Here is a 13,019-nt window from a genome sequence, read left to right as displayed (position 1 = left end):
ATGATCTAACAGTAACTTTGCTTCAGGCAACTTCCATTCTACAGTTTCCTTCTCTCTCTCTCTGTCTCTCTCTCTCTCCATTTGATGGACAGGTTGAGATTGCCTGCCTTTCTAAGTCTACTTGAAAAGGTTTTTCTTCCTTTTAAGTTGGAGATTTCGAAGCAAACAAGAGGACTGGTGCTTCAAATCCCAGTAGGTTGCTTAGTTGGCAGTTCCCCAGAGTTTGCACAAAGCTCTCAAGAAAAATAAGGAGTGTGTTATGTATTAACTCCTAAAACAAAACAGTATCAGAACTGGGTGTCCTTTTCCAATCCAAGAAGATCTGGTCTACAGAGACTGCCACTATTTAGGTTTAAGCAAGTCGGTGTGGACTAGTTTACCTACTGCAGAAAAAAACAATGGCTGCCAACCTGCCTTCCATTGAGGACCTGTATACTGCACAAGTCAAAAAGAAGGCTGTGAAAATATTTACTGACCCCTCACACCCTGGACATAAATTATCCTCAAAATGTCGCTACAGAGCACTGCACACCAAGACAACTGGACACAAGAACATTTTCCCGAACGCCATCACTCTGCTTAACAAATAATTCCCTCAACACTGTCAAACGTTTTACTAAGTCTGCCCTTCTATTACTACTAGTTTTTTCTCATCATTCCTATCAGCCATTTCCTCCCACTTATGACTGTAACTTTTTGCTTATATCCTTAAGATTTTTATTAATATTGATTGTTTCCTCATTGCTTATGACAATCATTAAGTGTTGTACTTTATGATTCTTGACAAATGTATATTTTCTTTTATGTACACTGAGAGCATATGCAACAGAGACAAATTCCTTGTGTGTCCAATCATACTTGGCCAATAAAGAATTCTATTCTATTCTATTCTATTCTATTCTATTCTGTTCTGTTCTGTTCTGTTCTGTTCTGTTCGGCTCGGTTCGGTTGTGTTCGGTTCTATCCTATCCTATCCTATCCTATCCTATATTATTATTATTGTTGTTGTTGTTGTTGTTGTTGTTGTTATTATTATTATTATTATTATTATTATTATTATTATTATTATTATTAATTAGATTTGTATGCTGCCCCTCTCCATAGACTCGGGGCGGCTCACAACACAATAAAACAGTTCATAACAAATCTAATAATTTACCATTTAAAATATTTTAAAAACCCCATTATTAAGCAGACATACATACAAACATACCATACATAAATTGTATAGGCCCGGGGGAGATATTTCAATTCCCCCATGCCTGACGACAAAGGTGGGTTTTGAGGAGTTTACGAAAGGCCAGGAGGGTAGGGGCGGTTCTAATCTCTGGGGGGAGCTGGTTCCAGAGAACTGGGGCCACCACAGGGAAGGCTCTTCCCCTGGGGCCCGCCAACCGACATTGTTTAGTTGACGGGACCCGGAGAAGGCCAACTCTGTGGGACCTAATCGGTCGCTGGGATTCGTGCAGCAGAAGGCGGTTTCGGAGATATTCTGGTCCGAAGCCATGAAGGGCTTTATAGGTCATAACCAACACTACCCTACCCTACCCTACCCTACCCTATCCTATTCATCTGAGGAAAACAACTCCCGCCAAACCTCCTTTCAGAGTATTTTTGAGAAAATAAAACGATACAGAGCAGAGAAAATCAGCTCATCTCTGCTAATGTCCACATTCACTCCACAAATCTGAGGCTAAAGAAGATTATATCATGGGATTTATTTACATGTTTGCTTGGTTGATGAAATTGTGGCTAAGAATATAAGATGGACTGGAGCCAGCATTAGGGAAAGAAATATTGCGAGGGTCACCACTCCAAGCCACAGAAACGCTGAACTTGATAACGATCCCTAGCTGTCAAGCACAAAACACACCTTAAATTCCTTAGAAGTATATCTCCAAATACAGGGCACCTGAAATAACACTGATTATATAATCCAGAAATGCCACTGTATTTGTTCTTCTCAGTTTTCTGCATTGCCCTAGCTCAACACAGTTACATAATTTGGAGGTGTTGGGTTTATTTTTTTTTCAAAAGGAATCCTTGCTAGGATCGTACTTCAGTATTTAAATGGCTGATCAGTTTAATGTTAGGAACAATTTTATCTCTTTCTTTTTTTTAGTTATAGATTGTATTGGAGATGGAAGGAGAACCTCAATATGTGATGGATTCCTATCAGCACCAAATCTGAGGAATGTACAGTGGTGCCTCTACTTAAGAACTTCATTCGTTCCGTGACCAGGTTCTTAAGTAGAAAAGTTGGTAAGGAGAAGCAATTTTTCCCATAGGAATCAATGTAAAAGCAAATAATGCGTGCAAACCCATTAGGAAAGAAATAAAAGTTTGGAATCTGGGTGGGAGGAGGAAGACGAAGAAGAGGAGGAGGAGGAGGACAATCGCTGCTGAAGGAAGAAGGGGTGGCGCAGCAGGTAGAGTGCAGTACTGCAGGCCACTGAAGCTGACTGTAGATCTGAAGGTCAGCGGTTCAAATCTCATCACCGGCTCAAGGTTGACTCAGCCTTCCATCCTTCCGAGGTGGGTCAAATGAGGACCCGGATTGTATGGGCAATAGGCTGGCTCTGTTAAAAAGTGCTATTGCTAACATGTTTTAAGCCGCTCTGAGTCTAAGGAAAAGGGCGGCATAAAAAACAAACAAACAAACAAATAAATCTGCTGACCACTAGACCTACTTGTTTTCTTCCACTGGGTTCCCGCTGCACGATATTAATAACAACTTCTCCCGTGAATTATCCCCACAAAAGCTACGGGCCTTGTAACTCTACTTTCTGGATAACCCTCGTAGGTTAAACTTCTCCAAACTGAACCTGCCCCTCATGGTTCCCAGACCCCTCTTCAGTTTGGAGAAGCTCCAAATCCCACCCCTGGCCGGGGCCGCCACAGAGAAGGCTCTTCCCCTGGGGCCCACCAGACGACATTGTTTAGTCAACGGGACCCGGAGAAGGCCAACTCTGTGGGACCTTATCAGTCGCTGGGATTCGTGCGGCAGAAGACGGTTCCGGAGGTAATCTGGCCCAATGCCATGTAGGGCTTTAAAGGTCATAACCAACACTTTGAATTGTGAAACCGGAAACTGATCGGCAGCCAATGCAGCCAATGATTGTCAAGCCACTCCCACATGGTCACATGGCCAGCAAGTCACTCCTACCCGGTCACCTGACCATCAAGCTACACCCACAAAATAAGCCACGCCCACAGGGTGGCCATAAAAATGTTGGTAGCCCATCACTGCCCGTATGCTATACTCTAACCATACTGTGCAGGCTTTGCAACTATCTTCCCTGATTTCGGAGCATGTGTGAAAGCAAGCCGATGTGGAATACCAGCCGAGCATGAAACTGTTCGAGGCCTGGCTTCCCGCTGTAACAGAGCTTCATACAATATTCACAGCCTCATCCAGTATTAAGAGTTGCTAGCGCTACATTGCACAAAAAAAAAAAAGTGGGGAAAAAATATTCCGTATGGGCACGGGGTTGCTTTTAATAGCGCATCCTCCTTGTTTCACACCGGCCTCCTGCTGTTTTCTCTCTTTGCTCCTTCGTTAGCAAAGAGCCTTGCATAAAAATAGGATCCTATTACCACAATACTTCTCACTTTTCGTTTTTTTCAAAGCAGCGTGTATTCATTTTCACCCTGTGTTCATCAGGAAGTTGAGTGTTATCAATGGCCTCATTTCTTTTTCTTCACCCCCCCTCTCTATTTTGTTCCTCACATTTTTCCAGTGGAGAATACTGCACTGCAGATAAGCTAAAAGCTTTTTTTAAAAAAATAAAATAAAACCACAGCTTGACTTTAAGAAATATCTGTTTCCCTCTGAGTTCTAAGACCGCCACGCTTCTTCTCGCTTCTTCATCTAATTCCAAAAGGAATAATAATAACAGCATTTCCTTTCTAGTTTTTCTCTTTGATAAGCTCTTTTAATTTTCGCTGTTTGTGGGAAGTGTTTGGTATGTGATATTAAGGGGCGTGCCTCAGGGTTGGGTTCTAACTTACCTCGCCACTAGTTCGCTTCCTCTCGTGCCATGTGGGCGCAGGCGCATTGTGTGCCGCACAAGCGTGCATGCGCAGTGCTGAAAACCAAGCTTCTGCGCATGTGCAGAAGCAAAAAACAGCTTCTGCGCCATCTTGAAAACAAGATGGCGGTGCCTATGGAGCCATTGAGAACTGGTTTGGGGGCGTGGCCAGTTGACGATCACGCCCAGTTCAGTGAACAGGGGAAAACTCCCACTACCGGTTCTATAGAACCTGTCCAAACTGGGAGTCACCCACCTCTGGCATGCATAAGCACACCAGCGTGCCTACCATCCCTGTCCTAGTGTCTCCGTTTTTTTCGCACCATGTACTATGTTCATATTTATGTTTATACACTGCCCCCCAAAATAAAAGGGACAATTAAACAACACAATAGAACTCCAAGTAAATCAAACTTCTGTGAAATCAAACTGTCCACTTAGGAAGCAACATTGATTGACAATCGATTTCACATGTTGTTGTGCACATTCAACTTTGTACAGAACAAAGGATTCAATGAGAATATTTCATTCATTCAGATCTAGGATGTGTTATTTGAGTGTTCCCTTATTTTTTTTTGAATAGTATATTATACTTGTTATCTTGTACATGTTTGACAAATTAATTGTAGTAGTAGTTGTTGTTGTTATTATTAGGATTATTATTAGAATTATTATTATTATTAGAATTATTATTATTATTAGAATTATTATTATTAATAATAGAATTATTATTAAAATTAGAATTGATGAAAAACAACAAGAAAAAATTAGCCTATACCAGGATCTTAAAATCAAACTACAACGACTCTGGCATAAACCAGTACAGGTGGTCCCAGTGGTAATCGGCACACTGGGTATTGTGCCAAAAGACCTCAGCCGGCATTTGAAAACAATAAACATTGACAAAATCTGTCAGTTGCAAAAGGCCACCGTACTTGGATCTGCACGCATCATGCAAAAATACATCGCACAGTCCTAGACGCTTGGGAAGTGTTCGACTGGTGATATTGTGATACGAAATCCAGCATATAAATCTTGTTTGCTGTGTATTAGTGTTTTTTGTGAATAATAATAATAATAATAATAATAATAATAATAATAATATGCAAGATATCCTAGAGCAGGGAAGAATCTCTTTTTAAAAAATTGTAAACATATTTGATTTGAAAGGGCAAAGAATTATGGAAGAGTTATGGAAATTAGCATCCATTGACCAACCAGCCATTTTACTCTGCCCTTATGCCTGCTAAAAATATCTCTTAAAAAGCCTAACTTTCCATAAGCTGACCTCGCGTGAAACAGGTAACTAAAAGGAGAATTACCTGATTATAGGTGATAGGGTAATTAGAGATCACTTTCTGAACTGACTTAATGAACTCAATCTGTAGAGTCTGGAGGACAGAAGGAAAAGGGGGGACATGATTGAAACATTTAAATATATTAAAGGGTTAAATAAGGTCCAGGAGGGAAGTATTTTTAATAGGAAAGTGAACACAAGAACAAGGGGACACAATCTGAGGTTAGTTGGGGGAAAGATCAAAGGCAACATGAGAAAATATTATTTTACTGAAAGAGTAGTAGATCCTTGGAACAAACTTCCAGCAGACGTGGTAGATAAATCCACAGTAACTGAATTTAAACATGCCTGGGATAAACATATATCCATCCTAAGATAAAATACAGAAAATAGTAGAAGGGCAGACTAGATGGACCATGAGGTCTTTTTCTGCCGTCAGACTTCTATGTTTCCTTGGTGGCTGTTTTCATCTCAGTCTTTCTTTGGAAAGTATCTCCATTAAGGGCTGGACTAGAACTTCAGCCATCAATGGACACATAATGATTAAGAACGTTTACACATCATTCAAAAGAGATAAGTGATCGGACTCAATCAGGACAATGATGACTCCGCATACAGATGGGAGGTTGAACAACTATCCTTGTGGTGTGACTAGAACTGAACACACTTAAAACTGTAGAAATGGTGGTAGACTTTAGGAGAGACCCTTCCATCCTTTCACCTCTCACAGTACTAGACAACACAGTATCAGCAGTAGAGACCTTCAAATTTCTAGGTTCTATCATATCTCAAGACCTTAAATGGTCACCTAACATCAAAAACATCATCAAAAAAGCACAACAAAGAATGTTCTTTCTGCGCTAGCTCAGGAAGCTCAAACTGCCCAAGGAGCTGCTGATACAGTTCTACAGAGGAATCATTGAGTCTGTCATCTGCACCTCTATAACTGTCTGGTTTGGTGCTGCAACCCAACAAGACCGACACAGACTTCAGAGGAGAATCAGAACTGCAGAAAAACAATGGCTGCCAACCTGCCTTCCATTGAGGACCTGTAGACTGCACGAGTCAAAAAGAGGGCAGTGAAAATATTTTCTGACCCCTCGCATCCTGGACACAAACTGTTTCAACTCCTACCCTCAAAACGTCGCTACAGAGCACTGCACATCAAGACAAGTAGACACAAGAACAGTTTTTCCCCCGAACGCTATTACTCTACTAAACAAATAATTCCCTCAACACTGTCAAACTTTTTACTCAGTCTGCACTTCTATTTCTACTAGTTTTTTCTCATCCTTCCTATCATCCTTTTCCTCCCACTTAGGACTGTATGACTGTAACTTGTTGCTTGTATCCTAAGATTTTTATTTATATTGATTGTTTCTTCCTTGCTTATTTGACCCCCTATGACAATCATTAACTGTTGTACCACATGATTCTTGATAGATGTATCTTTTGCTTTTATGTACACTGAGAGCATCTGCACCAAGACAAATTCCTTGTGTCTCCAATCACACCTGGCCAATAAAGAACTCTATTCTATAATAAAAAAGCTAAGAAAGAAACAACAAATAGGACAGATTTTCTCCAGCAATACTTAGAGAAACAGGGATTAACACCAGACAAACTAACACATAAAATAATCAAGGCACTATCAAAAAGAAAAGCACACCCCACCTGTCCTGGAAGAGCAAGGCAATGTATAGAAAATAAGGAACAAGCCCCACACTCACCAGCACTGAAGATGAAACATCTCCAAACAAGCGAGCAAGAGAACACAACTTCCCTAAACTGGATGTTCGATTCCAAAAGTTTGCAAAAGCATTGGGTTAGAGACATCCAGTCTTCCAGATATGAATTTTCATCCGAAAGTTATTTCCAGGATGGAATGCTGAGCATCTTGGGATATATAAATAAACATTGCAAACCATGGAAACATTTTTTTAGTCTCACAAGTGGACTTTGTTTTTCCATGCCGACGGTTGAGTCAGAAAACAAGACTTGACCAAACTGAGTGGCAGTTCTAAGGTGCCATGGATAGTTTGGCAAAGAGGAAAAAGAGAGGTTAAATTTCCTGGAGACTACCTGATGTGGCAAGAGTTAGACGGGGAGGGCGAAAGAGGTATCTCGAAACAACACCAGTTTCTACACAGAGTACAAAACGAACCTTGCTCTTCCCAACAGTTGATTTGATGCCATTGAAACATAGAAACATAGAAGACTGACGGCAGAAAAAGACCTCATGGTCCATCTAGTCTGCCCTTATACTATTTCCTGTATTTTATCTTAGGATGGATATATGTTTATCCCAGGCACGTTTAAATTCAGTTACTGTGGATTTACCAGCCACGTCTGCTGGAAGTTTGTTCCAAGGATCTACTACTCTTTCAGTGAAATAATATTTCCTCACGTTGCTTTTGATCTTTCCCCCAACTAACTTCAGATTGTGTCCCCTTGTTCTTGTGTTCACTTTCCTATTAAAAACACTTCCCTCCTGAACCTTATTTAACCCTTTAACATATTTAAATGTTTCGATCATGTCCCCCCTTTTCCTTCTGTCCTCCAGACTATACAGATTGAGTTCATTAAGTCTTTCCTGATACGTTTTATGCTTAAGACCTTCCACCATTCTTGTCGCCCGTCTTTGGACCCGTTCAATTTTGTCAATATCTTTTTGTAGGTGAGGTCTCCAGAACTGAACACAGTACTCCAAATGTGGTCTCACCAGGGCTCTATATAAGGGGATCACAATCTCCCTCTTCCTGCTTGTTATACCTCTAGCTATGCAGCCAAGCATCCTACTTGCTTTTCCTACTGCCCGACCACACTGCTCACCCATTTTGAGACTGTCAGAAATCACTACCCCTAAATCCTTCTTTTCTGAAGTTTTTGCTAACACAGAACTGCCAATGCAATACTCAGATTGAGGATTCCTTTTCCCCAAGTGCATTATTTTACATTTGGAAACATTAAACTGCAGTTTCCATTGCTTTGACCATTTAACTAGTAAAGCTAAATCATTTACCATATTACAGACCCCTCCAGGAATATCAACCCTATTGCACACTTTAGAGTCATCGGCAAATAGGCAAACCTTCCCTACCAAACCTTCCCCTATGTCACTCACAAACATATTAAAAAGGCTGTGTGCTTTCTACAGAATTATTTTTTTCTACTCTACAGTATTAGAAGAGAGCTCAGGTCTTATGACTTGGCATAATTTTATGTAGCCAGAGTTTCCGCGGCTGGGATATCAGCCCAGAAGAGCACTAATTACAGTTTTTATATCCACTCCTTTCTGGCAACTGTAAACAGTTCGGCGATGGAACCATAAGGCCCCCGGGGAAATAGAATTACTAGAAGTGCGTTTAGTTGAGCAATCGCTTCTCGGTGTTTGCATCATATTTGTTTGTGCCCTCTTGTCTGTTGCTTCTACATCACTGCCATTGCCCTCCTGTTCATACCAAAAAGGCCCGAGAAGTTTAGAGATGCTCAAACACTTTGGAAAGAAGGAAGCAAACCATTTTAGCCATTTAAGGCTGCTTCAGAAATGAACCTAAGGGAAATTTATTTCTCCTATAGGAGGAATGTCCAGTCTTTAAGACTTTTGGACTTTAAGACTTGTGGACTTCAAACCCCAGTTGAAGTCCACAAATCTTAAAAGTTGTGAGGCTTGGACAGTCCTGCCCTATGGGATATTGCTTCTAACCTGGTGGCCTTTCTGATCATTACAATTTACTTTCATGGTTTCATATTCTTGCTTTTTTCTCTACCTATTTTGAAAAATGACTCTAGTGACAGAATTGGTAGATTTAATTGCTGAGCCATCTTCAAAACTGATCTCTTTACAAATGCTGGACTACAATTGCCATCGTCCCCAGCTCTCAAGGTGACTCACATCTTTGGAAAGTGAACTTCCAGCTAGAAAGGCTACAAAATGGGCACCATGGATCATGGTGGTGTTTTATGGAATTTGCTGCAACCTGATAGTCTCCAAATGAGTTGGACTGCAATTGTCAAATTTCTTAGACTGAGAATTGTAGCCTAAAGCTGGTGGCTACTTGGTCAAAGGGAAGTAGATCTAGTAGACCTTAGTGTCCCTGAGGTAGCACTTTCCAAAGATGTGAGTCGCCTTGAGAGCTGGGGACGATGGTAATCGTAGTCCAGCATTTGTAAAGAGATCAGATTTGAAGATGGCTCGGCAATTATATCTACCAATTCTGTCACCGATTGAGTCTTAGATTAAGGCCTTCCTCATTAAACAAATTTTAAGCCATGATTGGTTAAATTAGCACAACAGATTCAATCAGCTGTCAAGAGATTTATACAAAAGCCAAATATTAAGCCAAACTCATTTTTTAAAAAAGAAATATATACATTATGTCTAACAGGTAAATTACGCAACAGTGTGAGATTGTATTTCATCTCTTTATAAACATTGAAATCATGGCTTTTTTATGCATAACAAAGAACTTTTCATCAAAAGCAATCAACAATAAAATGTTGCAAGCAATAAGGTGCACATATAATATGAAAAGTGGATAACCAGTATTGGTTTTACATTCTATGTAAGCTGACAAGAGACTTTGGATTGCAGAAAAATAGAAAATGAATGAATGAATGAATGAGAACACAATAGAATTTTGACCCCATTGTTTAAATTGGCTATTGTTCAAACAGGACAATAGTTTATTAATTTGACATTAGGCGCCTATATTGCTACCAGGTTAATTGACCATACAGATAGTCCCAGACTTATAAACCATTTCTTTAATGACTGTTCAAAGTTACAATAACATTAAAGAAAGTGAATTATAGCCAGTCCTCACACTTACGACCATTATAGCATTCCCATGTTCCCATGATCAAAATCCAGGTGCTTTTACACCTGGCATGTACTTAGGATGGTTACTTCATCCTGGGGTCACATGATCACCATTTGGGACCCTCCCAGCCAGCTTCCAATAAGGAAAGTCAAAGGGGGAGGAGGGGGCTGGATTAATTTGATGACTGTATGATTCATTTAATTACTGCAGTGATTTGCTTAACAACTGCAGCAAAAAAGATCATAAAACCAGGTGCAATGGATTGCTGGTCAATGGAAATTCCAGCCCCGTTTCTCATTGTAAGCCGAGGACCACCCATATGGGGAATAATTCACTACTTTGTTCCTGGACAGCTAGAGCAGTGTTTCCCAACCTTGGCCACTTGTAGATATTTGGACTTCAACTCCCACAATTCCCCAGCCAGCAAATTCTGGGAGTTGAAGTCCAAATATCTTCAAGGGGCCAAGGTTGGGAAACACCGACTAGAGAACGCAGTAAGGATAAACTGGAACAAAGTTATAAAGTTTAGGAAGACAATAATAGAATGAGTGGCAGGTCATTTAATCCAGCTTCTAGCTGAAGCAGAAAACGGATATCTGAAACTTTGCAATTCAAACGGTCAACGTAATCACCGGGACAAAAAGAACAGGCAATCTGCTTTGTTAGCATCTATTGGGAAATATCCAATAACATACAGTCTATCATAAGCCAAGGTCTTTGAGACCCACCAGAGGATTAGCATCTATTGGGAAATATCCAATAACATACAGTCTATCATAAGCCAAGGTCTTTGAGACCCACCAGAGGATTAGCATCTATTGGGAAATATCCAATAACATCCAGTCTCCCATAAGCCAAGGTCTTTGAGACCCACCAGAGGGTTAGCATCTATTGGGAAAGGTCTTTGAAACCCACCCAGAGTGAGGGTTAGCATCTATTGGGAAATATTCTTTCATTAATATTGTGTTGGTTATGACCTATAAAGCCCTTCATGGCACCGGACCAGATTATCTCAGGGACCGCCTTCTGCTGCACGAATCCCAGCGACCAGTTAGGTCCCACAGAGTGGGTCTTCTCCGGGTCCCGTCAACTAAACAATGCCGCTTGGCGGGACCCAGGGAAAGAGCCTTCTCTGTGGCGGCCCCGGCCCTCTGGAACCAACTCCCTCCAGAGATCAGAATTGCCCCCACCCTCCTTGCCTTTTGTAAGCTACTTAAAACCCACCTCTGCCGCCAGGCATGGGGGAACTGAGATATTCTTTCCCCCTAGGCCTTTACAATTTTATGCATGGTACGTCTGTATGTATGTTTGGTTTTTTATATTAATGGGTTTTTAATCGTTTTTAGTATTGGATTATTTTGTATACTGTTTTATTATTGTTGTTAGCCGCCCCGAGTCTCCGGAGAGGGGCGGCATACAAATCCAATAAATCAAATCAAATTAATATGTCTATTCCTATAACTTCTATTCTTTCTTAGATATATTTTACTATGAGTATCTCCTCTATAACCTCCATCATGTATTTTACTATGTGTATATACCCACTAAAACCCTCATTGTGTACTGGACAAAATCCATCAATCAATAAAATAAAAATATCCAATAATATCCAGTTTCCTATAAGCCAAGGTCTTTGAGACCCACCAGACTACAGCTCCCATCGTTCCCATCCGCATGTTCACTGCTCCCCCTCCAGCAGAGGAAGATATTGCAAGGTAGCTATTTCTACTTCCAGGATTGTAGCTTGAGGTTGCTTCAAATGGTGCGCTTCTCTGTTCCCCATGCACACATACACACGCGCATAAAAGCAATGCCTCGGGTAGCTATAATTCTGGCAATTTCTGCTTTCTACAAGGGGAAACCCCCGAGAGATTTGCTACGAAAGCCAAAGGCTTTACCTGTATTTCAGAGCTCGGAGGCAACGAACAATGGCTTCTTCCTCTCTTCTGGATCGGTCTCAGTGTACCGGAGGCCCAAGCCCTTGGAAGCTCTTGGAAGTTGTAAATGCCGTGAGCAGGTTAGTGTCATTTATAAGTACTCTACCTACCCATGTGATCTGAGCAGATGCCATAGAGCTGAGAAATTTTTTTCTTTCTTTCCCAGGAGACGGCAAGGGAATGAAAAAACGTCTGGGAACTAAAACCTGTTCAACCACCGTTGTGGTTCAGGCTCAATGGAAAGGAATTTTCCACTAATAGGACTACACATGTGTTTACAACCTGCCCGGCTGTCTGAATAGGCAACGGTGGACAGGATTCAAAGTTAGACAGAAACACGAGGAACAGTCTTCCACTTTGTTACCTGTCATGTTTGAATGCAGCTTCCTGGGTACTTCTGTTTTTATTAAAGCATTTATTTACGGTGCTTGCTGACGGGCGTGTTACGCTGAGTAGGCAAAAATTGTCAAACAAAAGATTCAACAAATAAAGCAATTCTCTCCATATTTTGCATTTGGCCAAGTCTTTACCTGGGAAATGTTCTCACCAGAGGTGGGCTTCCCATAGAAACATAGAAGATTGATGGCAGAAAATGACCTCGTGGTCCATCTAGTCTGCCCTTATACTATTGTCTGTATTTTATCTTGCAAGCTTGCAAGATTTTTTCATTGCTATACATTGCTATACTCTGAAGAAGTTATTTTTTCCAATCCTAAGTCTTTGCAGGTTTTTTACATTTACAATATTTCCAAGACATTCTTTATGTACCATACTTATATATTTTATCGTACATTTAATATAAATATTCTATACCACTGCTGGTGAACCTATGGCACAGATGCCACAGGTGGCACGCGGAGCCATATCTGCTGGCATGCGAGCCGTTGCCCTAGCTCAGCTCCATCATGCATGTGTGTGCCGGTCAGCTGAT

The 13,019-nt window shown here is 40.9% G+C and overlaps 1 protein-coding gene across 1 annotated transcript in view; it reads right to left on the bottom strand.

The window, feature by feature from the left end:
• Positions 1-12,135, bottom strand: part of RHOBTB2 (Rho related BTB domain containing 2) — a 54,726-nt gene extending 42,591 nt beyond the window's left edge. The window contains exon 1 of the mRNA XM_070765658.1: positions 12,050-12,135. The gene's annotated coding sequence lies outside the window, so the exon portion shown is untranslated. The remainder of the gene's footprint in view (positions 1-12,049) is intronic.
• Positions 12,136-13,019: the final 884 nt, after the last annotated feature.

This window comes from Erythrolamprus reginae, chromosome 12 (assembly GCF_031021105.1).
Source record: "Erythrolamprus reginae isolate rEryReg1 chromosome 12, rEryReg1.hap1, whole genome shotgun sequence".
In the NCBI taxonomy this organism is placed as follows: domain Eukaryota; kingdom Metazoa; phylum Chordata; class Lepidosauria; order Squamata; family Dipsadidae; genus Erythrolamprus; species Erythrolamprus reginae.
Note: the sequence above shows the minus strand (reverse complement) of the source record. Positions and strands in the feature narration are given on the sequence as shown.